General features: G+C 38.6%; 1 protein-coding gene across 3 annotated transcripts in view; it reads left to right on the top strand.

The window, feature by feature from the left end:
* Window positions 1–328: 328 nt before the first annotated feature.
* EYA3 (EYA transcriptional coactivator and phosphatase 3) overlaps window positions 329–23,490 on the top strand; it is a 109,637-nt gene continuing 86,475 nt past the window's right edge. For 2 of the 3 annotated variants that reach the window (XM_045064047.1, XM_004741038.3), the window contains exon 1: window positions 329–473. The gene's annotated coding sequence lies outside the window, so the exon portion shown is untranslated. The remainder of the gene's footprint in view (window positions 474–23,490) is intronic. The other variant, XM_004741040.3, reaches the window with a different exon arrangement.

The following is a 23,490-nucleotide window of genomic DNA, read 5'->3' as shown; positions in this document are numbered from 1 at the left end:
GTTTTTCTAAATCTGTCACATACATCGGCATTTCTTCTCACGATCGCTTTGGCTTTACACGAGTCTAAAAAAAAAAAGTCTAAAAATATGAATGCTAAAATATTCTTTATCCGGGCTGCTTGTGCTTCAGCTGCGCCACAACACCACTGCCCGCTGGCAACCAAGCACCACCTCTCCGCACTACCCAATTCCAGGCTCCCCTCGAGCCGTAACCAGGGGCGGGGCTCTCGGGAGGGTGGAGTTGGGAGGGGTCTAGATCCGCCCTCGCCCCGCCCCGTGAGGCCTGACACATGCGCCCAGAGGCTGCTGGTGGAACGAGGTGTGGATTGTGCGGTGACTCTGGCCTCTGACTTCCGGTTCCTAGGGATGCGCATCCGGGTCACGCTAACGCCGCGGTTTCCTCCATCCGCTTGGTTCTGCTGTGAGTCTGGACCAGTACCCATGTCCTGCTTTGGGGCCTCTGCAGCCTTAGAGTGAGTCTCCGCCGAGACAGGGTCTGAATGCGGCCGGTCGAATGCAGCCTGTAGGGGGACGGGTCAAAAGTTCTGTCTTGGTCCCTGTGGGTGGGCGTTCGCTCTGCCTGTCCCTTGTCCCTGCAGTGCTTCCCTTACTTCAGCCCTTTCCTTCGCCGGCCTCGCCTCATTCACCTCGCCTTAGCCTTGCCGATCCCCGCGCACCTCTCGCCTGGCTGCCTCCCCATCTTCATCCACCGGTTACAAGCCCGGGTTTCTTGCCTTTTGCGTCAGCGCTTCCCTTACCACTGCCTCTCGCTTTCGCCCGGCTCTCCTGCTAGCACCTCCCTGGTATCTCGCCGTTCTTTGCCGAAGCAGGACGGCCCACCTGCTCATTGTGCTTCCCCTCCTCCACTGCGAAACTGAGCCTGTCTTTCTGGGGTCCTAGGTCCCGTCCCCCTACTTTCATCACCTTCGACCCCTATATCTTCCTGGGACTAGTAGGTGACATTTGTGCTTCGCCTGGGGTTCTCCCGCCTTTTCTTAGCTAGAGGAGGGCTTAGCGAAAGTCCCAATCTGGGCCGATTTATCCATCCTGGGGGAAGTTTTGCCTTGAGGCGTTGTGTTAGAGTCAACTCTGGTAGCTTCCGTAGTTAGGGAACAACAAAGGCTTTCCCAGTTCTTTGCTGGAGCACAGTTCGGGGGGCTCTCTCTGGAGCGGGCTAACAGGTGGCAGGCACACGAAACTGCTAGAGATGGGGCTTGTGTGGTCTTGTTAACTGACAGGCCATGAGGACGTCCTGTCATTTTTGTGTTCTCTCTCCCATGAGAATGGATGCGCGCGGCCGAGGTAAAAGTGCAGATATTCTTGGCACGATCACCTTTGTTTTCTGCATAGGCTTTACTTACAGGACAGTTGCTATGACAGAGGACAGAGTTTCTTGGGAGATTTTTAGCCCCAGATTTGGCAAAAATTTTATTATCACTGAAATTTTGTTTCCTGCTAAAGAATGCACTGTTAGTAATTTCAAAAGTACATTTTCTTTGCTTGAACTCAGTGTGCATATGTATCTTTATCCTTAAGTCTCATAAATTGTTTCTTTGTTTTTCCTATATTGACAAGTTTTCTATTTTTCTTCCCATTTCTTTATAAGCCAGACATTATACTACATTATCTCTTCGACTATTACTCTTTCACTTTTCTTTATTGTTTTTACTTTACTCTTTTTTTTTTTTAAAGATTTATTTATTTGAGTTGGTGGGGGGGCAGAAGTAGGAAGGGCAGGGGGAAGGAGAGACTCTCAGGCAGACTCCCTGCTGAGATTGGAGTCTGCTTAATGGATTTCATGACTGAGATCAGACCTGAGCCAAACCAGGAGACACTTAACTGACTAGTCTAAAAACCATCTTTTTCTCATTTGAGACTTAGGTTTCTCTTAAATTTCTGTGATGGTTCTTAGTCACCTCTAAGATGAAGAGATTGGATTTCATAGTGATTTGTGTCCCATTTCTCAAATTTTGTGATCTGAGGTGTATTTTGAGACACAGGTTTGGATAATTTTAATTTTTTTTTCTGATGTTTTTAGTGGTGTCCAGCATATGATTGCAAATGTTTTTCTGTAAGCAGCTTCTGGAATATAAATTGTGCTCTGAAATTTAGTACTTAAGTGAACAGAATAAATATAGCTTTTAGTGTCTGCTTCATTTTTGACTGGTGAGTTATAGAAAAATTTCTCTCATTTTATGATACATATACATATGCAAGCATAGCATAGACCTTGACTCATTCCAGAATTGAGCTGCTCCCTTCAGCTATTTTTAGCATAGGACTTTGGAGTGTGGCCATATTCGTCCTGCAAGCCACAGAGAAGGACCCTTCTGGTTGGCTTTCAGGCCTTATCTAACTGCTGAGGGAAGACCTTTGGAAAGCTCCTTACCCATACCTCTTCCCCAGCACCTATACTGGAAACTCTAGCTTCTGTTCATCGTGGCCTCATCATTTGGCATCCTTAAAAACTAATCCCAGTGAGAGTGAGTATGGGCTGGCTCTCTATGTTTCCTCACCTCCAGGTTTGTAGACTTTTTTTTTTTAGCCAGGGGAGTTCCATAGATAGACTTATATTTGGATTGATGCAAGGCCCTTTTTCAACCTTTTTTTCATTTCTGAACTTTTTATTTCTTGGGCATGTCTAAGTCTAAACCTAGATGGATTTCTCAGTTTACAGCTGGAGGGAACCATAGAGCTCAAACTTACTCCTTCATTTTACAAATAAGGAAATCAAGATTTTAGGAATTGGTGATTTTTCCAAGGTCAGGTTTTACAAATAAAGAAGTTTTGTGCATGCACTCAGAAGTCGGTTTTAGTTCCCTTAAAGTTGTAGGTCAGAGAGCACAATATAGTACTTAATGGTTCATTTCAATACATTTGTGTCACAGGAATGAGTTTTAGGATAAGAAGTTTATGACAGATTTTAAAATTGAAGGCTCGGGGGCGCCTGGGTGGCTCAGTGGGTTAAGCCTCTGCCTTCGGCTCAGGTCATGATCTCAGGGTCCTGGGATCGAGCCCCACATCAAGCTCTCTGCACAGCAGCTTCCCCCTCTCTCTCTGCCTACTTCTCTGCCTACTTGTGATCTCTCTCTTTAAAAAAAAAAAAAAAAAAATTGAAGGCTGAAGTTATTTTGCCTTCAAAGATGGACTTGAAAAAAGTTGTGTTGTGCAGACGTAGAAGTTGAGAAGTTTTAGGGAGTCTCTCTCTTTCTTCCAAAATCACTTTAGCTTATTATGATATAAATGCTGCATAAAAGCCTTTACATGGAATGAACATCCTATGGTCTTGTTGGAGCAATTGTGTTTGCGCTCCTGGTCTTCCTACCCAATACTAACAGACCTTCTAGTTACTGAAAAGCCTGCATGTCTTATCTAACTTCCAAATAAACGAAAATATCACTAAAGATAGCTTAGAGTATGTTTGTAATGCTCAGGAGAGGAATCGTTGTCAGTTTTCTATAAAAATTTCTCTTTTAGTTTAGCAGTCTTAGCTTGTACGCCTGAGGGCTCAATTTAAAATAAATTTCTGCATATTAGCTTATGCCTACAAGGTTTTCTGTTTTTATTTGGCTTACTTATTTTTGAATGTTCTTCTTCTTCTTCTTTTTTTCATTTTACTTGCTACTGTGCTTTTCTTACATGGTTAATTTTTATTCTTGAACCCTGGGATATATTTTAAGGAAATGTAGCTTTAAAAATTTGAGAAACAAAGTACCCCTCTTCCATGTTCTTACCAGTTGTACCTTGCAGCGTGATGGTTTCTGTGATCTGCCTGAGCCACTTCATAACTTCATTCTTTTTGTTTTGCTTTCAGATAAAAGGCTGGTAGAACTTTTTTGATAGTTTGTCTAAAAGACCTCGTGTTCTGCATATAGTGGCAGGGTATTTTAACTGAAAATTATTTTAAATGGAGGAAGAATAGTTCAAAATAGTTAACATAGACTAGTTTAATAATAGAAATAATTCAAAGTATATTTAAGAATATTAGGAATAATTTATTTTTCTTATACATTCATTTGCATCAAGGAGTTAATTTGGAATAAAGTTGAAAATAGGTGGAATTTCCATCTGCTAATTAACGTAGAAATGCAGGTGCATTTTCTTATATAGAATATATGGCTTAAGCTGTGAATATGTTTTATTGACAGAGAACATAGTGAATAATGGATTGGCAACCACATCATCATCTCAATATTTTTATTTGGTCCCATCAACCTAAATTTTAGGGTATCTAATTATTAAATGTAAAAATAATGAGAGTATTTTCTTTGTTATTTCTAGTATATTCAAAAACAGTTATTAGAAATATGGGCTTCATAAAATTTATTTTTACTATTTTCTCCTTTTAAATAATGCAGTATTGTTTTTCTTTTTCTTTTTCTTTTTTTTAAAGTAATCTCTACACCCCACATGGGCCTGGAACTTACGACCCCGAGATCAAGAATCATATACTCTACCAACTAAGCCAACCTGGCATCCCTGTATTAGTATTTTAAATTAGAAAATGAAAAGTGTAAATAGTGCTAGCCTTTCAACACCCATTGAAATCATAAAATTAGATTAAAAACTCTTAACAGGGGGCGCCTGGGTGGCTCAGTGGGTTAAGTCTCTGCTTTCAGCTCGGGTCGTGATCTCAGGGTCCTGGGATTGAGCCCCACGTCGGGCTTTCTGTTCGGCGGGGAGCCTGCTTCTTTCTCCCTCTCTTTCTGCCTACTTGTGATCTCTCTCTCTGTCAAATAAGTAAATAAAATCTTCAAAAAAAAAAAACCTCTTAATAAGAGTAGGAATAGAGGGAACATACCTCAACATAATAAAGACCATATATGACAAACACATCACAAACACAGTCAACAGTGAAATAGTGAAAGCCTTTTTTTCTAAAATCAGGAACAACGCAAGTATGCCCACTCTCGCTGTATTTATTCAACATAGTATTGGAAGTCCTAGCCACAGCAGTTAGACAGAAAAAGAAAAAAGAAATGTATCCAAATTGCTAAGAATAAGTTAAACTGTTACTATTTGCAGGTGACCTAATTCTGCATGTAGAAAACTTAAAGTTTCCATAGACAACTATTAGAATTAATGAATTAAGTAAATTTGCAAAATAAAATAACGGTATACAAAAATCTGCTGCATTTCTACACAATAATGATTAACTATTAGAAAGAGAAAACAGGGGCACCTGGGTGGCTCATTTGTTAAGCGCCTGCCTTCAGCTCAGGTGGTGATCCCAGGGTCCTGGGATTGAGCCCTGCATCAGGATCCCTGCTTGGTGGGAAGCCTGCTTCTCTCTCCCACTACCCCCTGCTTGTGTTCCCTCTCTCGATGTATCTCTCTGTCAAATAAATAAATCTTTTAAAAAAGAGAGAGAGAGAGAAAAAACAATCCCATTTACAGTGGCATCAAAAAAAGTAAAATGGGGGGCGCCTGGGTGGCTCAGTGGGTTGAAGCCTCTACCCTTGGCTCGGATCATGATCCCGGGGTCCTGGGATCAAGTCCCACATCAGCCCTGCGTCTGGCTCTCTGCTTGGTGGCGAGTCTACTTCCCCCATCCCTCTCTCCCTGCTTGCCTCTCCGCCTACTTGTGATCTCTGTCAAATAAATAAATAAATAAATAAATAAAATCTTTTTTTTTTTTTTTAAAGAGTAAAATGTCTAGGAATAAATGTAATCAAGGAAGTGAAAGATATGTGCACAGAAAACTCTTAAGAATTTAAAAATTGAAGGTGATGCAAATAAATAGATAGTCCATGCTCATGTATTGGAAGAACTAATATTATTACAATGTCCATACCATCTGAAGCAATCTATAGGATCAGTGCACTTTCTTTCTAAATTCCAATGGCATTTTTCATAGAACTAAAATAAGGAACTCTAACATTTGGGTGGAAAATTTAAAAAAAAAGAAAAATTAAAAAGATAGTGTTGACTTATTGTAAGTTAACAGATCCCCACTAGGCAGTCAGTCAGTGCTTAATGTCTTAAAGATCTTACTACAGATTGTGTTGGATACACTTTAACTTATTAGCTTGGTTAATATTTGCACTAGTTAGATTTGCTTTTATTTGCCTTAGAAAATAGCAGTAATCTTTCTAACACATGTCTTTTAGCAAATTTATTTTGGGTGCCTACTATGTATCATTTTAATAATATATATATAGGTTGTTCATGTGAACTAGGTAATATTAAGGCTGACATATATACTTAAATCCTAAATTTGGTTTTCCTTGTACATATTTGGATTAAACTATAAGATGTAATATAATGTATATTATAGGGGGTAGCCAGAAAAAGAAGCAGCAGCAGCAGCAGCAGCAGCAGCAGCAGCAGGGGGTAGAAAACAATTAGAATTAAAATAAACCTTAGTCCTGAGAAAGTGTCACTTCTTACTTCTTACTGGTGACAATGGTAGATGATTTTTTTTTTTTAAAGATTTATTTATTTAGTTGACAGAGATCACAAGTAGGCAGAGAGGCAGGCAGAGAGAGAGAGAGGGAAGCAGGCTCCCTGCGGAGCAGAGAGCCCGATGCGGGGCTCGATCCCAGGACCCTGAGATCATGACCTGAGCTGAAGGCAGCGGCTTAACCCACTGAGCCACCCAGGCACCCCGGTAGATGATTTTTTAAGCTAGATTTTATGTTTTTCTGTTTTGAAAATACTTTGGTTTTTCATCATTAATTGAGTTTAAGGTTCTTGTGTTAATTTGCATCACAGTTTAATATAAAATCCTATTCTTTATAGGTACAATTAAATAAATTTCATTTGGGAAACTTCACAACTGAACTGTAAAAATGTAATGGTAAAACAGTAAACATTAAAGTAGCTTTACATAGCTCTTACTATGTGTCAGGAACTATTCCAAGTGGTTTACATATATTAACTCTTTAATCTTTACAGCCCTGTTAAGTACTGTTCTTATCTCCACTTTACAATAGAGGAAGCCAGGGCAGAAGTTACATAACTTGCCCAAAGTAACAAAGCTAATTAGCCAGAGAGCTGGATTTGAGTTTAGTCTCTCTGGGTTCAGAGTTCATGACATTTTGGACAGAGTTCTACTAGTTTAGTGATCTCTTCCTTTGTAGGTTAAGGTTACCTTAGGGGTTTTACGTGGTCTTTTTATCAATGCTGGCTTAAGGCATATTGCAAACCCTGTATTTCCTATGTTTCTTAGAAGGCAAAAATCATGTATTAAGAAAGGAAAACAGGACCAGATCTTTCCCTCTTAAAAAAATTATCTTGTTGGGGCACCTAGGTGGCTCAGTCAGTTAAGAGTCTACCTTTGGTTTGGGTCATGATCCCAGGGTCCTAGGATTGACCCCACATTGGGTTCCTGGCTCAGCAGGGAGTCTGCTTTTCCCTCTCCCTCTGCCATTCCCCCTGCTTGTGCTCTGTCAAATAAATAAAATCTTAAAAAAAAAAAAATTATCTTATGGAAGTTGGTTACTTTTGAGTTTTAAAGAGAAAAGGTAATACATTTAATACAATACATTCTATATTATTAACATGTCTTACCTCTAGATCTTAATATTTTTCCTTTCTTTGATTTGCAAAATATTAAGCAAATTTATGTAATAGTCTCAAGCTCTGAAATCTTAGTGTCCCCAGTATGAATTTAACAACTCTGAAATATGAAGCAAAACTAAAACTGAAATTTCTCACTTAGATGTATCTCATTTTCAAATTTGGAAATTTGTGCAAAATTATGTGTTTTTAGTTTTACTTAGAACAGTGGAGAACTTTTGCAAATTAATTCCTTTGTAAATTGAAAAATGCAAATAGTAATTTAAAACATTATTAATCATATTAATATTATTCTTTTGTTCTTTTATTTTTCCCAAATATAAAAATTCTTGTGTGTCCTTAGGGAAGGGGATGATTTTACATCAGTTCAGGTGGTAGTTTAATGTAAGAGTCTAGGACTGAGATATGCGAAGTGATTCTTCTGAGTATTTTAAAAACAATTGAGAATCATGAGATCTGGTTAACAGGAAAAAACTACAGTATTCTTTCTGGTAAGAAGAGACACTTGTTTAGGGATACTGCTTATTTTATTTCTTACATATTAACTCCCACTTATTTATTCAGACATTAAATAAGTACACCATTTTTCATAGTCTTGATTTTTTTCATTTTGGTGGGAAAATACTGTTATGGAGCTAAAAAGTCTGAGCTTTGTTGTGCTGATTTACTTATTTGTATTTAGAATGTTTTTTACTTCGGTTTAAATGTTTAATTTTTATTTCAAAAACAACTCTTTTTTTGTATGTGGGTTTGATAATCAGTTTATCTTCTAAAATTTCAATAGTTTTTTTCTTTCACCTGAAATTTAATAATGTAGCAATTACTGGATTTAGGAAAATTGCTTATTGCTATCAGCACTGTTACTATGGGAATAAATTAGAATGATTAGCTCTAAGGTGGAATTGAACTTTATTCTTTAGTTTCCATAGTAGTTGAAAAAGATTTAGGTCAGATTCACCTGTTGTTCCTCCTTTTTTCAAAATAAGAGGGAATTTTAATTTAGCACAATGATGTTAATATTTTCCCACTAGATATGATAGTTTCTCTTTTTATTGATGGCATAATCCAAAATAATGTGTATATGATTTGGTTTTTAGAAAATTTCAGAATTTAGAGAACACTGTAGGATAAAAAATAGTATATACATGACCTAGGAAAAAAGTGCCCTGGAAATCAGTGTGTTATTAATTCACTGAATTTTTCAAATTTGCTTTTACTTTTTACCAAATCTTTGTTGTCGATTCAGAATCCATGATTAGATAACAAGACCATGAACTCTGAATAAGAGTTCTTGAGAGTGAGAAAGAGAGCTTTTGCAAAGAAAAGAAGCCATCTCTAGTATTCACGTGGCATTTAATAGCTAGATGAACTGAAAGTCTTTGTTTTGTCTCATTTCTGCATATCTCCTGTTAGTATTTATTTATTTAGTTTCGATACCTCACATTCTGTGAAATTGTTGTCTATTTGGAATAACTCTGTTAAACTATTAATTCTTACGCAGACGGTTTCCTTTTCCTTTTTTGTTCTTTTTCAGAGGGTTGCTTTGAAAAAACTGTAATTTAGAGAACCACCAAGACTCAATGTTATTTCCTGTGTAGTTTGAAGTGGATATTTTCCTCCTTTTCTCTGGCCAGTTTTTTATATTCTGTTAAAGTGGCTTTCAAATTTTTTTAATCATGACCCACGATAAGATGCAGTTTTTCATTGTTACTGAGTCTGTATACACATATGTACATTATCTAGTACTTGTACATATTAATGTTTAAAAGTGAAGTAGGACATTGGGGAGGGTATGTGCTTTGGTGAGTGCTGTGAAGTGTGTAAACCTGGTGATTCATAGACCTGTACCCCTGGGGATAAAAATATATGTTTATAAAAAATAAAAAAATTTAAAAAAAAAGTGAAGTAGTTTTGTGAAACAGTATTATCCTTACACTACTTGTAATGAATTGTAATTTTTTTTTCTATTTTGTTTTATTGTATTTCATTCAAAACTCTTGGTCTCCACTAAGTTAGTAAGATAATATATTAATGCGTTTGGAAAGTTTGGAAAATGCAGTTTGGAAAATTCTAATGACTGCTAGATTTTTTCCAATATCGTCTTTTTTGTAATTGAAATGTTTGGGTTTGTTATTTTCTTTCTCTGAAATGTATCTTGATTCTTTTAAGCTTTTGATCTAAGTAACTATGCAGAACAGTTGAGAGAGGGAGACCCTATTGCCCTGATTGTCATTGCTGTCATCTGTGTTTTACTTTGTCTAGGCACATTAGTTTTAGAACCACAGTAATACGGAATCAGGAGCTTGAAAACGCTTGGTCACATGCAGCACTTCTATCATTGGAATCCTTTGCTAGATTCCAAATAATAGTCAAAGTTTAAGTTGATGAAGTTGCTTTTCACCAACTGCTCCTGCTCTTGGCAACTAGTCAAAAGTTTACAAAGCTGCTTTATTCTGCTTTCTTCTGGCTCCAGGCCAGTCTTTGTAAGCCAAAAAAGAGAAGAGAGGAGTGTAGAAGTTTGCGTCTGTGTGTAGATGATCAGGTGAAAGTGATGTGGCTGAAGAGTGGACTGTATGTATGTTTTATATATTGTCGGGACTCCTTTCCTGTAATCGCAAAGGGGAAAAGATAGTAGAGGTCCCAGCAGTTCCTAGCATATCGTAGCCATTAGAGTGAGGCAGTGTCAACAGCACACCCTACTGTTTATCACCACCACCTCCTAACGCTTTCTGTTCCAGGCACTGTTTAAAGCACTTTTTTTTTTTCACTTGGGGCGCCTGGGTAGCACAGGCAGTTAAGCATCCAACTTTTGGTTTCAGCTCAGGTTGTGATCATGAGATGGAGCCCTGTGTGGGGCTCCACACGCAGTAAGGAGTCTGCTGGGGATTCTCTCCCTTTCCCTCGGCCCCTTGTGCTCATGCACTTTCTCTCCCTCTCTCTCTCTCAACATAAATAAAGAAATCTTAAAAAAATAATAAAGCATTTCACTTTATTCACTCATTCACTTGAGAAGCCTGGGAGAATGAGAACGAGAGGATAAAGAAGAAAACTTGCCTCAGTATTATTATCTGGCTTGTGAATTCTGGCTACTTGCGAGTGTGGCATGGCATCCCGTGCATTTTTAGCTTGGTCAGCTTTCTGAAGTCATCAGTGCTGCCTGTGATGTTCCGTATTGAATGGCACATAACTGTGGTTTGAGACCTAAGGCTTTGAGGCTAGGCTGTCTGGGCTTGAATTCCAGGTTGGTGACTTACTAGGTAAATAACCCTGGGCAAGTCCCTCTCTGTACTTTAGTTTTCCCATCTGTAAAATGGTGATAATAATAACTAGTACCTATCAAAGACTTACTGAGTGGATTAAATGAGTTATACACGTAAAGTACTTAGGACATTGAGGCATAAAAAACATTCCATAAATGTTAGTTATTAATAACTCACAATGCACAGTTGGATCTCCTGAAAGTATTTGTGACCATGATGAGTTCTGTGTATTTGCTAAAGGATGTGATTGACATTCAGTGTTTTATTGTCCTGGAGCTTAAAAACAGCTTCCCTTGCAAAGGACTTACAGGGAAAGCTCTCTTGTAGGATATTTGGACACAAAGCCAAATGAAAAGGGCAAAGCTACAGGTCCAATTTATTTAATTTCTTATAGGAATCTCTTGTTACTTAGATCTTATCCTTAATAATTTTAATATTTTTCCCTTTGAAAAACTAAAGACAGCTAGTTGCTGAATTGACTTTCACTCAAGACCAGATTTCTTTCCTGAATTTATCTTGTGTCTAAAATATTTATTTTATTTTTCTTTAACAAATAGTTATATGATGTTTACTGAATGGTGCTAGGCACTATCCTGAGAGCTTCACAAATATTAGCTCATTTAAATCTTTTGACAAAGACACTTGTTATTCCCATTTTATGGATGAAGTATGGATGGATGGATGAAGTAATTGAGGCACAGGAAAGTTAAATAACTAAACTCCCACACCTTTCATCAGTCTAGAGCTGGGATTTGAACCTAAGTAGTCTGGCTCCAGAGCTAATGCTTCAGGTTTGCCAAACCTGTCTCTTACAGAGGTAAATTATGTTGAAAAGAGTAAAAGAAAAGAACAAGTATTCAAACTTCACTATTATTGTGAAACTAATATGACACTGTACGTTAACTACATTGGAATTAAATTTTTTAAAATATGGAAAAAAAATCCGTGTTCCTCATTCTGCTGAAATGACAGCACTGAATTTTTGGGTGATGAATTCTCAAAGGAGTAAATAAGTTTGGAGAAATAAAACAATAATGAAAGAACTGAACCTAGATTTTATAGTTCTAACAGCTAAAGACATGCATTTCAAAAGACTTAGTTTTGTTAGTATAGTGTAAGATAAATTTTCTATGAATAATGGAGAGCTGATGTATAAATGTGTTATATGTAGCTTTATAAAATGTGATGTAAAGTTTTGACTTTTGAATGAGGAAGAGGTAGGGTACAAGTTTTTCAGTATAACTGGAAACAGCGCATTTGTAGGATATTCATGTTGGAATAAACCATGTATCAGGCCATAGTACCTACAGAAAAAATTATGATTCTCTTAGAAATGTTAACTTCACAGATTAAAGGAGGATAAAGATAAAATTTTGGAGGTTTTGAGTTCCGTGGAGTCTGGATTGCTACACATTAAATTCTTGAGCTTGTGACTGACAAGTTACTAAAAACAGGGAGAACTGGAAGGAACATAGAACTGTAGGATTATCGTTAAACTCACTTTGACAGATATAATTCAGATTAACTCATTTCTTCTCTATACTTTTTACTGTGCTTTGGAATTTTTCTTATAGAACAGATCTCCTTATTTTATCAGAAGCTTGTGGGGATAAGTTTTCATAATTTTTATTAAAGATTGTTTTATAAACAACTTCAAAGGATGATTTTCTAAGAAATAATACTAGAAATTTTAAGAACAGTTTTTCTTAGAGAATCTATTCCTGATCAAGTATTTTTCCTATTAAGAATTTAGTACAGGGGTGCCTGGGTGGCTCAGTGGGTTGAAGCCTCTACCTTCGGCTCAGATCACGATCCCAGGGATCGAGCCCCACATTGGGCTCTGCTCAGCAGGGAGCCTGTTTCCCTTCCTCTCTCTCTGCCTGCCTCTCTGCCTACTTGTGATCTCTGTCAAATAAATAAATAAAATCTTAAAAAAAAAAAAAAGAATTTAGTACAGCCTAGGGGCCCCTACGTGGCTCATTTGGTTAAGCAACTATCTTCAGCTCAGTTCATGATCTGGAGTCCTGGAATCTAGTCCTGCCCGCATCAGGCTCTCTGCTCAGCAGAGAGTCTGATTCTCCCTCTGACCATTGCCTTCTTGTGCTTGCTCTCTCATTCTCTGTCTCTCAGATAAATAAATAAAATCTCAAAAAAAAAAAAAAAGGATTTAGTACACTCTAAATGTATTTTTTTTTAAAGATTTTGTTTGACAGACAAAGATCACAAGTATGCAGAGAGGCAGGCAGAGAGAGAGGGGGAAGCAGGCTCCCTGCTGAGCAGAAAGCCTGACGTGGGGGACATGGGGCTCGATCCCAGGACCCTGGGATCACCACCTGAGCTGAAGGCAGAGGCTTTAACCCACTGAGCCACCCAGGCACCCCTCTAAATGTATTTTTTAAAAATTCTTCTCAGTAAGTTCTGATAGTGTTCTGTTATTATAAAGTTACTATAAATATTCCTACAGCTGACAATACCATAACATGTTGGTCAGTCATATCTCCCAAATAAAGTAACCAGAAGAATTCACCAGCTTTACCACAGTCAGTTGGCTGGGCTGTTTATTTATGGAAGGAGTTCACCAGCATGGTGATGGCTTTTGTCTATCCACAGACAGTTCTGTGGATACACAATTACACAGAAGGTGTAGTTGGTTAAAATTCCTCCCCACCCCCCCAGAAATGTGAGTTGTGCTGATGCCTGAATTGTGGAACTAAAAGGCTTTCTTAGGGTGCCTTGAAAGATAGTCTGAAGGTAGATCAGCTGAGTATAGGTCTGCTGGATTTTTGTGTCTACTTCAGCAGGACACTTGAGCTCAAAGGACTCTGAGTAATATGTTAGGTTTGTTAGAAGTTTTTTGAAAGGTAATATATCGAGAAAAGTTACCATCAGTTGATGAGATTGGTGAATTTCTAAAAGATAAGAAACGATAAGATTGAATCAGTAGAGACTAGGAGAAGAAGTCATAACTGAAGGTATATGTAGGAGTTTCAGAATTGGGGGTGCCTAGCTGGCTTAGTGGGTTAAAGCCCCTTCATTCAGCTCAGGCCATGATCCCAGGCTCCTGGGATGGAGCCCCTCATCTGGCTCTCTGCTCAGCAGGGAGCCGCCTTCCCTTTCTCTCTGCCTTTCTCTCTGCCTACTTGTGATCTCTGTCAAAAAAATAAATAAAATCTTTGAAAAAAAAAAAAAAGAAGTTTTAGAAATGTATCAGACTCCACGTAGACAATTATGAAGAAATGAAGGGTGCCTGGAGTATAGTGATTTTGAGCATTTGGTGTTTGTCCCCTGGATAAAGGCTGGGAAAGTGCTTTCCAGACACATTGAACAGTCTGCTTGTGGAGGGCATGTATTTCCATGGTCTGTTCTCCCCATGGTGTTTAGTGTATATTAATTAGATTATGTCATTCCTTTGTTTGAAACACCCATCGCCTTCCCAAACTCCGTATCATGTGTTACAAGGCTGTGTGTGATCTTGCCCTTGCCTGCTTCTTGGTCTTTGTTTCCAGCTACTCATTCACTTGCTGACAATGGCCTTTTTGCTATTTCTCAAACATGCCAAGATGTTATCATTTCAGTTTCTTTTTTCTTCTTTTTTTATAAATTTTATTTATTTGTCAGAGAACGCATGTGCGAGTGCACAAGCAGGGGGACCCCTGGCAGGCAGAGGGAGAAGCAGGCTCCCTGCTGAGCTAGGAGCCTGATGTAGAACTCAATCCCAGGACGCTGGGAACATGACCAGAGCCTAAGGCAGATGCTTAACTGACTGAACCACCCAGGTGCCCCTCCTTTCAGTTTCTTTTTACTTGTTTCCTTCTGAAACCTCTTCCTTTGCATCTTCTTATAACACTCTCCTTTTCATTATTCAGATCTCTGCTGAAATATTACCACCTGAGAGAAGCTACCACCCTATCTGAAATAGCTCCCTTGTAGTCAGTCTCTATTCTTTGTGTTGTTTCCTGTGGTACTTAACTACTTTGTGAAATTACATATTTGTTCATCTTTCTGTTAGAATATAAGTTCCTTGAGGCTGGGGCCTTCATGTTTATCACTGAATTTCCAATATCTAAACTAATGCCGGGCACATAATAGACATCCATTTTATAAATGAATGAGTGAATCTTGAGATTAGAGAAAGAAGCATGAGCAGCCTGAAGTCGCAGAGGAAGCGAAAAGCAAAATGAGTAGTTAACTCCAGTGTTTCTCCCCAGGATAAAGCTTTGCTAGTTGCTCTGAAAGTGAGTCTTGGCATAAGAGGCCAGAAATATCCCTAATAATTTGTGATGTTCAGAAGAGACAGGGATTCATATCTAGAAAGCAGGTTACCAGCAGACCAGGCCTAACTGTGTGTTTCTCCCCTCTTCATAATCAGTGGAAGTGAATATGTATAACTAGAACCTACTTAAAGCAACAGATGAACAAAGATTCTCATCCACTCTGAGAAAAAAAAATGTTGAGGTAAAACTCCCAACTACAAAAATGAACTCTAGGGGCACCTGGGTGGCTCATTTGGTTAAGCGTCTGCCTTTGGCTCAGGGCCCTGTCAGGCTCCCAGCTCAGTGGGGAGTCTGCTTCCCCCTTACTCTTCCTCTGTGCTCTCTCTCAAATGAATAAATAAACTCTTTTAAAAACAGTGAACTCTAACAATCTAGATTTAATCATTTGAGGAAAATTAATGCTATGAAAGAGAGGAATCAAATGTAACTGACACTAAAGTCAATAGTGAATAGTATAAGCCGAAGGAGATTTTAAAGATAAGCATTTTTAGTAATTTGAAGAAATAATGAAATAAATTTAAATGTTGAAATTTTAAAGAGAAATAGCAAATATAGCAAAATAATAAGTATAAAGGTTGAGTTAAGGGGCGCCCAGGGGCTCAGTCAGTTAAGCGTTCAACTCTTGATTTTGGCTCAGGTCACAATCCCTCGGGTCATGAGATTGAGCTCTGTGCTGGACTTCATGCTGGGTGTGGAGCCAGTTTAAGATTTCTCTCCTCAGCCCTCACCCCCATCCCACTCAGGCATGTTCTCTCTCTCTCAAAAAAAGAAGAAAAAAAAAAAGAGTGAAAGGAATTTCTCAGTTAAAAAGCAGTCAACAATAATGACAGTAAGAACTTCTGAAAGTTTTCTCCTTCATAAAAGCAATGAGAACACTGGCAGACATAGAACCAACTCTTCCAGAACTCTGAAAATTAACCATAGGTTTAGAGCAAACTGGGAACATTTATTCAAGAAAAATGGCCACATTTTAGGAAAACAGTGAACTTTGTAGCAGTTTAACTTGACCAAAAGCCATCCTCCTCTCCAGTTCCACAGTAGCTTTGAAAACTAGTAACCTCCAATCATGGTGAAAACTAGCAGCCTAGAAACCAACTGGAAGCGATGGAACAAGATTGGTTCTTCAAAGCCCCATTCTCAGAGAATTGTCAATTGAATGTGACCTGTCATTACTTGTTATTATTGACCTGTCTGGTAGTTCCTTACAAGACCTCATCTGTACACTTGAAGAATTCTCCCCCCCCTCCCGCCCCCAGGGTGTTCATTGAGAAAAATTTAGAGGCAATTATTGAACATCTCAGCTGCCTGTGGTAGTGAATAGCAGTTGGGGCAAACAGGCTAACCAAAAAAGCTTAAAAGGAAAAGCTGGGGAATAGATGTCCATAGGAGATCTGTAAAGCTTTGATGCGTTCCTGGGAATCTAGAATGCTGTTGCACAGATGTTGAGCAGTATGCATGTTTAGGAAGGACCTGAGAACGCCCTAAATTCTCAGTTCTGGTTCATCTGAAGGCTCTGTGCCTGCAGATACTAAGGCTAAGCCAGAATTGTGAACTGACTGGCTGAGTGCTGAAGGTGTGCCCTAATATATATAGAAAGCCCATCAGTAAGGACTGGGAGATTTATTGGTTCCAGGGGACTAGGGAAATCTATCTAATCATTAGCTGACCATTAAACTAACAGCAGAGACCTCAGTGGCCACGTACAACAAAAAATCCAGGTTCTATAGAATTAGTTTCTCTATTTCCTTGTCCTATTTTCTATTCCTTACTGCTGCTTGAATAATAATTTACTTTTTATCTGTCTCTTCCTTCCAATTAGAACGTAATTGTACTAAGATCAGGGACTCTTTGTGCACAGTGCTTTATTGCCAGTGCCTAGAACAATGCCTAGTACATAAAAATATTTCTTTCTTTCTTTCTTCCTTTTTTTTAAGTAAGCCCTGTGGCCTTCATGGGGCATGATCCCAGGATCAAGAGTCGCATGCCCCGGGGCGCCTGGGTGGCTCAGAGGGTTGAGCCTCTGCCTTCAGCTTGGGTCATGGTCTCAGGGTCCTGGGATCGAGCCTCAAGTTGGGCTCTCTGCTCAGTGGGGAGCCTGCTTCCCCTTTTCTCTGCCTGCTGCTCTGCATGCTTGTGATCTCTCTCTGTCGAATGAATAAGTAGGATCTTAAAAAAAAAAAAAAGTCGCATGCCCCACCGCCTAGGCCAGCCAGGTGTCCCTTAAATATTTCTTGAAATGGTGAGTAAATGAATGACTCCAGTATTAATCCCCTTGAAGTCACTGTTTTTATTTCTTTATTTCATTTTAAATTTAAATTTCATTTATTTATTTAAGTAATGTCTGCTTAAGAAAAATTAAGTGGGTCTCAAGCTCATGACCTTGAGTTTAAGAGTCGCATATTCTTCCAGCTGAGCCAGTCAGGTGCCCCACTGTTCTTATTTTATTGTTGTGTATTTTATCTGTTTCATTCCTTTGCTGTTATTTTATTTTATTTTATTTTACATTTATTTTGACAGAGATCACAAGTAAGCAGAGAGGCAGGCAGAGAGAGAGGGGGAAGCAGGCTCCCCGCCAAGCAGAGAGCCTGATGTGGGGCTTGATTCTGGGATCGTGACCTGAGCCGAAGGCAGAGGCATTCACCCACTGAGCCACCCAGGCGCCCCCCACTTTGCTGTTATTTTAATGGGGTGGATATCAGGAGAGAGAGAGGATATAAATGGGTATGCTTCATCAGCTCTCATGAACCAGAATGTTCTGATTACTGATTTTGATAATAGGAATTTCATTGAGAGTAAACTGATTTGGATGAGGTTTGGAAGGTTTTATGGTAGAAGTCATTCTAACGAAGAGAACGCAAGAACTACACACACGCAGGGCACCTGGGTGGCTCAATCATTAAGTGTCTGCCTTCGGCTCAGGTCATGGTCCCAGGGTCCTGGGATCGAGCCTCAAATCTGGCTCCCTGCTCAGATGGAAGCCTGCTTCTCCCTCTCCCCCTCCCACTGCTTGTGCTCCCTCTCTTGCCTCGTCTTTCTCTGTCAAATAAATAAGATCTTAAAAAAAAAAAAAAAAGAACTACACACATGTATTATGGTGTAAAACCTTGTGCAAATAACCTTGACAGTCTGCATGAAATAGATGTTTTAGAAAATGTTACCAAATTTGACCCCAGAAGAAAGAAATTCAGGAGACAAATTATAAAGGGAATCAAAGTTATCAAAGGACCGCTCCATAAAAACTGTTGGACCTTGATGTTTTCGTAGGTATATGTTACCTCAAATAGCCAAGGAATAGATGACTCTGTTCCAGAGCTTGGATAGAGAAGGAAAGTTTATAGTTCTTTTTTTTTTGTTGTTTAAATTTATTTGACAGACAGAGATCACAAGTAGGCAGAGAGGCAGGGAGAGAGAGGGAGGGAAGCAGGCTCCCCGCTGAGCAGAGCCGGATGTGGGGCTCGATCCCAGGACCCCGGGATCATGACCCGAGCCGAAAGCAGAGGCTTTAACCCGCTGAGCCACCCAGGCGCCCAAAAGTTTATAGTTCTTTTAAGGAAGCCAATGAAATGTTGATTCTAGAGCTTCATGAACACCACAAAATAACAAACTGTGGAAGAATCTTACAGGTATCAATGTAAAAATCTTAAATTCAGTGCTAGAAAATAGAATTCAACAGTATGTTAAAATAATATTCTCTAATCCAACGGTTTTCTTTTTTTAATTTTTTAAAAGATTTTGTTTATTTATTTGAGAGAGAGATGGCGACAGACATTGTGAGAGAGACCATGTGCTGGGAGGAGAGGGAGAAGCAGGCTCCCCACTGAGCAGGGAGCCCGATGGGGGGCTCGATCCCAGGACCCTGGGATCATGACCTCAGCGAAAGGCAGATGCTTGATTGACTGAGCCATCCAAGTGTCCCCCTTCCAAGGATTTGATTTCTAAAATAAACGCATATTTGGCTTAATATTAGAACATCTATTAACATGTTTTAATAGATGAGAGAAAAGCCATAGAAAAACCATCGTTTGGGATGCCAAAAAAGCATTTGACTAAATTCATATCCGTTCCTGATAAATGTTCTTTATTTAATTAAAATTGATGAATTCCTATTTGACATGATTAAGGAAAAATGTATTTCAAACCAAAATCAGTATCATACTTAGTAGTGGTATGGTAGAAGTATTCTCATTGATGTTAGAAACAGGAAAAGGATACCCAGCATTTAGGACTTAATATTATAGTAGAGGTATAAGGAAGCCTCGATGGCTCAGTTGGTTAAGTTTCTGCCTCTGGTTCAGGTCATGATCCACAGGGAGCCTGCTTCTCCCCCTGCTTGTGCTCTTTCTCTGTCAAATAAATAAATAAGTTTTTGTAAGTGTATAAACCAATATCATTAGGCAAGAAGATGAAATAAAGAGGTTAATATTGGGAAAGAGGAAGGAAACTATTTTTATGCAGCAGGGGAAAATAGATTCAACATCAGCCATCTTACCAACCATGTTACCATCAACCAAATAGACTCAACAATCAACCATCTTACTGTTCTCATTATGAGAAAGAAGGAGACTTTGGTAAAATGGCAGTTTACAAAAGTACCAGTACCAGTAGCTTTCCTATATATACAAAATAACTTTTTTGGAAAATATAATGAAAAATGTAAAAAGCAAACAGATAAAATAGGAACATAAATAGAGAGGGTCTACTAAGATATTTTAAAAAAGAATAACTGGAAATATATATTGTGCCTTTAGGTAGGAGAGCTTAATATTGTAAACTTACATTTTCCTCTAAATTAAGTATTTAATGCAATTTAAATTAAAATATCAGTTTTTGAAAATTTGACAACATTGCCCTGGAGCTCATTTGGTTTTTAAACTTTTTTTTTTTTTTTTTTTTTTTTTTACTTTGATGGAGAGAGAGAGTGCACAAGTGGCAGAGCTGCAGGCAAAAGGAGAGGGAGAAGCAGGCTCCCTGCCGAGCGGGGAACTCAATGTAGGGCTCAATCCCAACACCCCCAGGATCATGACCCAAGCAGAGCCGAAGGCAGACGCTTAACCAACAGCCACCCAGCGCCCCTGGAGCTCATTTGGAAAGCATAAAATCTGAGAAAAGAGAATGAAGACTAGCCTTTCCAAGTACTAAAACATATGAAATTACTGGGGGGGGGGGGAAGCCTCTACAACGTGTTATGAAATTATAGTAATGCAAGTTAAATCTGAGGAAGTACAAATAGATCAGCAAAACTTAACAGTTTATATACAGAAATTTAGTTTATTATAAAATTGGCATTTCAGATAATTGGAGAAAAAGGCAAGATTTACTAAGTGTTGGGGCAACTGGCTAAGCATTTAATAGGTGAAACAAATAACACCTAATGCTTAACAATTATTATGCATCAGTGTTATTATCATAAGCTCTTTATATTAACACATTTAACCCTCCTAACATCCTTGTGAGACAGATAATATTATTGCCCCCCATTTTACAGTTTAGGAGATTGATGCATACAGTAACAGCAATTAAGTGACAGAAGGTAGGATTTGAATAGAGGCAGACTGATTCCATGATCTGTTCTCTCTCTCTCTCTCTCTCTCTTTTTTTTTTAAGATTTTATTTATTTATTTGAAAGAAAAAGAGAGAGAACACACAAGCAGGTGGAGGAGCAGATCCATAGGACCCTGGGATCATGCATGATGTAAGCCGAAGGCAGAGGCTTAACAGACTGAGCCACCCAGGTGCCTCCCACGATCTGTTCTCTTAATCACTATGCTATTATTAGCCTCTCTAAACATATATGTAAATAAGGAGATCACCTTACTTCACTTACAAAGATAAATGACAAGGGGAAAGAAAATGTATAAGTGAAAAGACTCATTTCCAAAATTTACAGTGTCCTCATACCAAATATTAAGAAAATGATCAACAATTCCGTAAAAATTGGGCAAAAGATAGGAATAGGCAGATTTACTAGAAAAATGTCAAACGTCTCAAAAAACTTATTTTCGGGGTGCCTGGGTGGCTCGGTGGGTTAAGCCTCTGCCTTCGGCTCAGGTCATGATCCCAGGGTCCTGGGATCGAGCCCCACATCGGGCTTTCTGCTCTGCAGGGAGCCTGCTTCCTCCTCTCTCTCTGCCTGCCTCTCTGCCTACTTGTGATCTCTGTCAGATAAATAAAGAAAAAATCTTTAAAAAAAAAAAAAGACTCTGCTTTCAGCTCAGGTCATGATCTCAGGTTCTTGGATCGAGCCCCACGTCGGACTCTCTGCTCAGAGGGGAGCCTGCTTCCCTCTCTCTCTCTGCCTGCCTCTCTGCCTACTTGTGATTCTCTCTGTCAAATAAATAAATAAAATCTTTTTTTTTAAAAACTTGTTTTCACTTACAATTAGAGATATAAATCATGCAGTTTGAGATCATGTTTTACCTGCTGAATTAGGCAGACATTTAATTTAAAGATTGATGGTACTTGGTACTGGTTAAGGCACAGGGAAGTGGATATTAATGGTTGTAATCTTTTTGGGAGATGTCAGGGTTTTTTCAGTCTGGCAGATGTTAGGGTTCATGAGAGAAGCAGAACTACTTAGGAGAAAAAAATAGATATACACACACACATATGTACATGTGTGTGTAAGGCCTAAAAGTACTTAATGTTGTGGGTAAAGAAGGCAATTTTCAGGTATCCTAAAAGGAATCTAGCACAGAGGGTGCAGTTAGCATCATCAGATCCTGCAGAAAATACAAGTAAGATATGGACTGACTACACCAAAATGAAAGGCTTTGGTACAGAGAAAGAAATCATCAACAAAACAAAAAGACAGCCTACTGAATGGGAGTGGATATTTGCAAATGATACTTTAAATAAGAGGTTAATATCTGGGGCACCTGGGTGGCTCAGTAGGTTAAAGCCTCTGCCTTTGGCTCAGGTCCTGAACACTGGGTCCTGGTCTCTGCCTGCCTCTCTGCCTGCTTGTGATCTCTGTCAAATAAATAAATAAAAATCTTAAAAAAAAAAAAAAGAGGTTAATATCTAAACTATAAAAAGAACTTTAAATTCAACACTAAATAAACAATCACCTGATTTAAAAATGGGCAGAAGACCTGAATAGACGTTTTTCCAAAGAACACACTGAATAACAAATGTTGGCAAGGATGTGGAGAAAAAGAAACCCTCCCTCATGCAGACTTTGTGGGAGTGAAGATTGGTGCAGCCACTCTAGAAAACAGTATGAAGGTTCCTCAAAAAATAAAAATAGAATTACCATGTGATTCAGTAATTCCACTACTGAGTAGTTATCCAAAAGAAAATGAAACACTAATTATTCAGAAAGATATTTTTTCACCCCTATGTTTATTGCTATTTACAGTAGCCAACCCCTGGAAGCAACCCAAGTGTCTGTTCATAGATAAGTAAAGAAGGTAGAGGTGTGGTACGTGTACACACATGCAGGAGTACTACTCAGGCATGAAAAGAAAAGATCTTGCCATTTGCACCAATATGGGCAGACCTAGAGGGTATAATACTAAGGTAAGTCAGTCAGAGAAATACAGATACCATATGATTTCACTCATATGTGGAATTTAAAAAGCAAAACAAATGAACAAAGAGAAAAAAGACCAAAAAACCCAGACTCTTAAATGCAGAGAACAAGCAGGTGGTTGCCAGAGGGGAGATGGATGAGGAATGGTGAAATAAAGGGAAGTGAGACTTATCTTGGTAAGCACTGAGTAATGTACAGAATTGTTGAATCACTGTATTGTACACCTGAAACTAATATAACACTGTATGTTCATTATACTTCAATTTAAAAAGGAAAGAAAAATATAAAGAGCTTACTCTATAGGACATATACAGATGTGGACTGAGAAAAGACTATTAGTGAAAAATTAATTTCTATAGAAAACGTTTTACAGTGGTATAGAAACCACTATACAAATTAAAAGATTGGAGTTTTAAATTTTGACTTTTTTTTTCTTTTGCGGATTTGCAGTGGTTTCATAACTAAGAAATCCAGTAGACTGTGAATAGCCTGTGGAAGTGGTCCTACTTATATATTCTTCCACTCTTGGTGCATAGCAAGATATTAAAAAATGCAAAGGGGACTGACATTTTTGGGGTACCTTTATTTGTGTTAGGCACATGTATTGTACTAGATTCTCTGAATGTAAGTATTCACTGAATTTTAAGATTGACTTTTTAAAAAAGATTTTATTTATTTATTTGACAGAGATCACAAGTAGGTAGAGAGGCAGGCAGAGAGAGAGCAGGAAGCAGGCTCCCTGCTTAGCAAAGAGCCCTGTATGAGGCTCAATTCTAGGACCCCGAGATATGACCTGAGCTGAAGGCAGAGGCTTAACCCATTGAGCCAGCCAGGTGCCCCTGAAACATGTGTCTTACAAAGCAAGCTTGCTTAACAAGTTTTTGCACCCTTTTTGGTATTATTC

This window comes from Mustela putorius, unplaced genomic scaffold (genome assembly GCF_011764305.1).
Source record: "Mustela putorius furo isolate JIRA1106 unplaced genomic scaffold, ASM1176430v1.1 tig00003853_pilon_pilon_pilon, whole genome shotgun sequence".
Lineage (NCBI taxonomy): Eukaryota > Metazoa > Chordata > Mammalia > Carnivora > Mustelidae > Mustela > Mustela putorius.
Note: the sequence above shows the minus strand (reverse complement) of the source record. Positions and strands in the feature narration are given on the sequence as shown.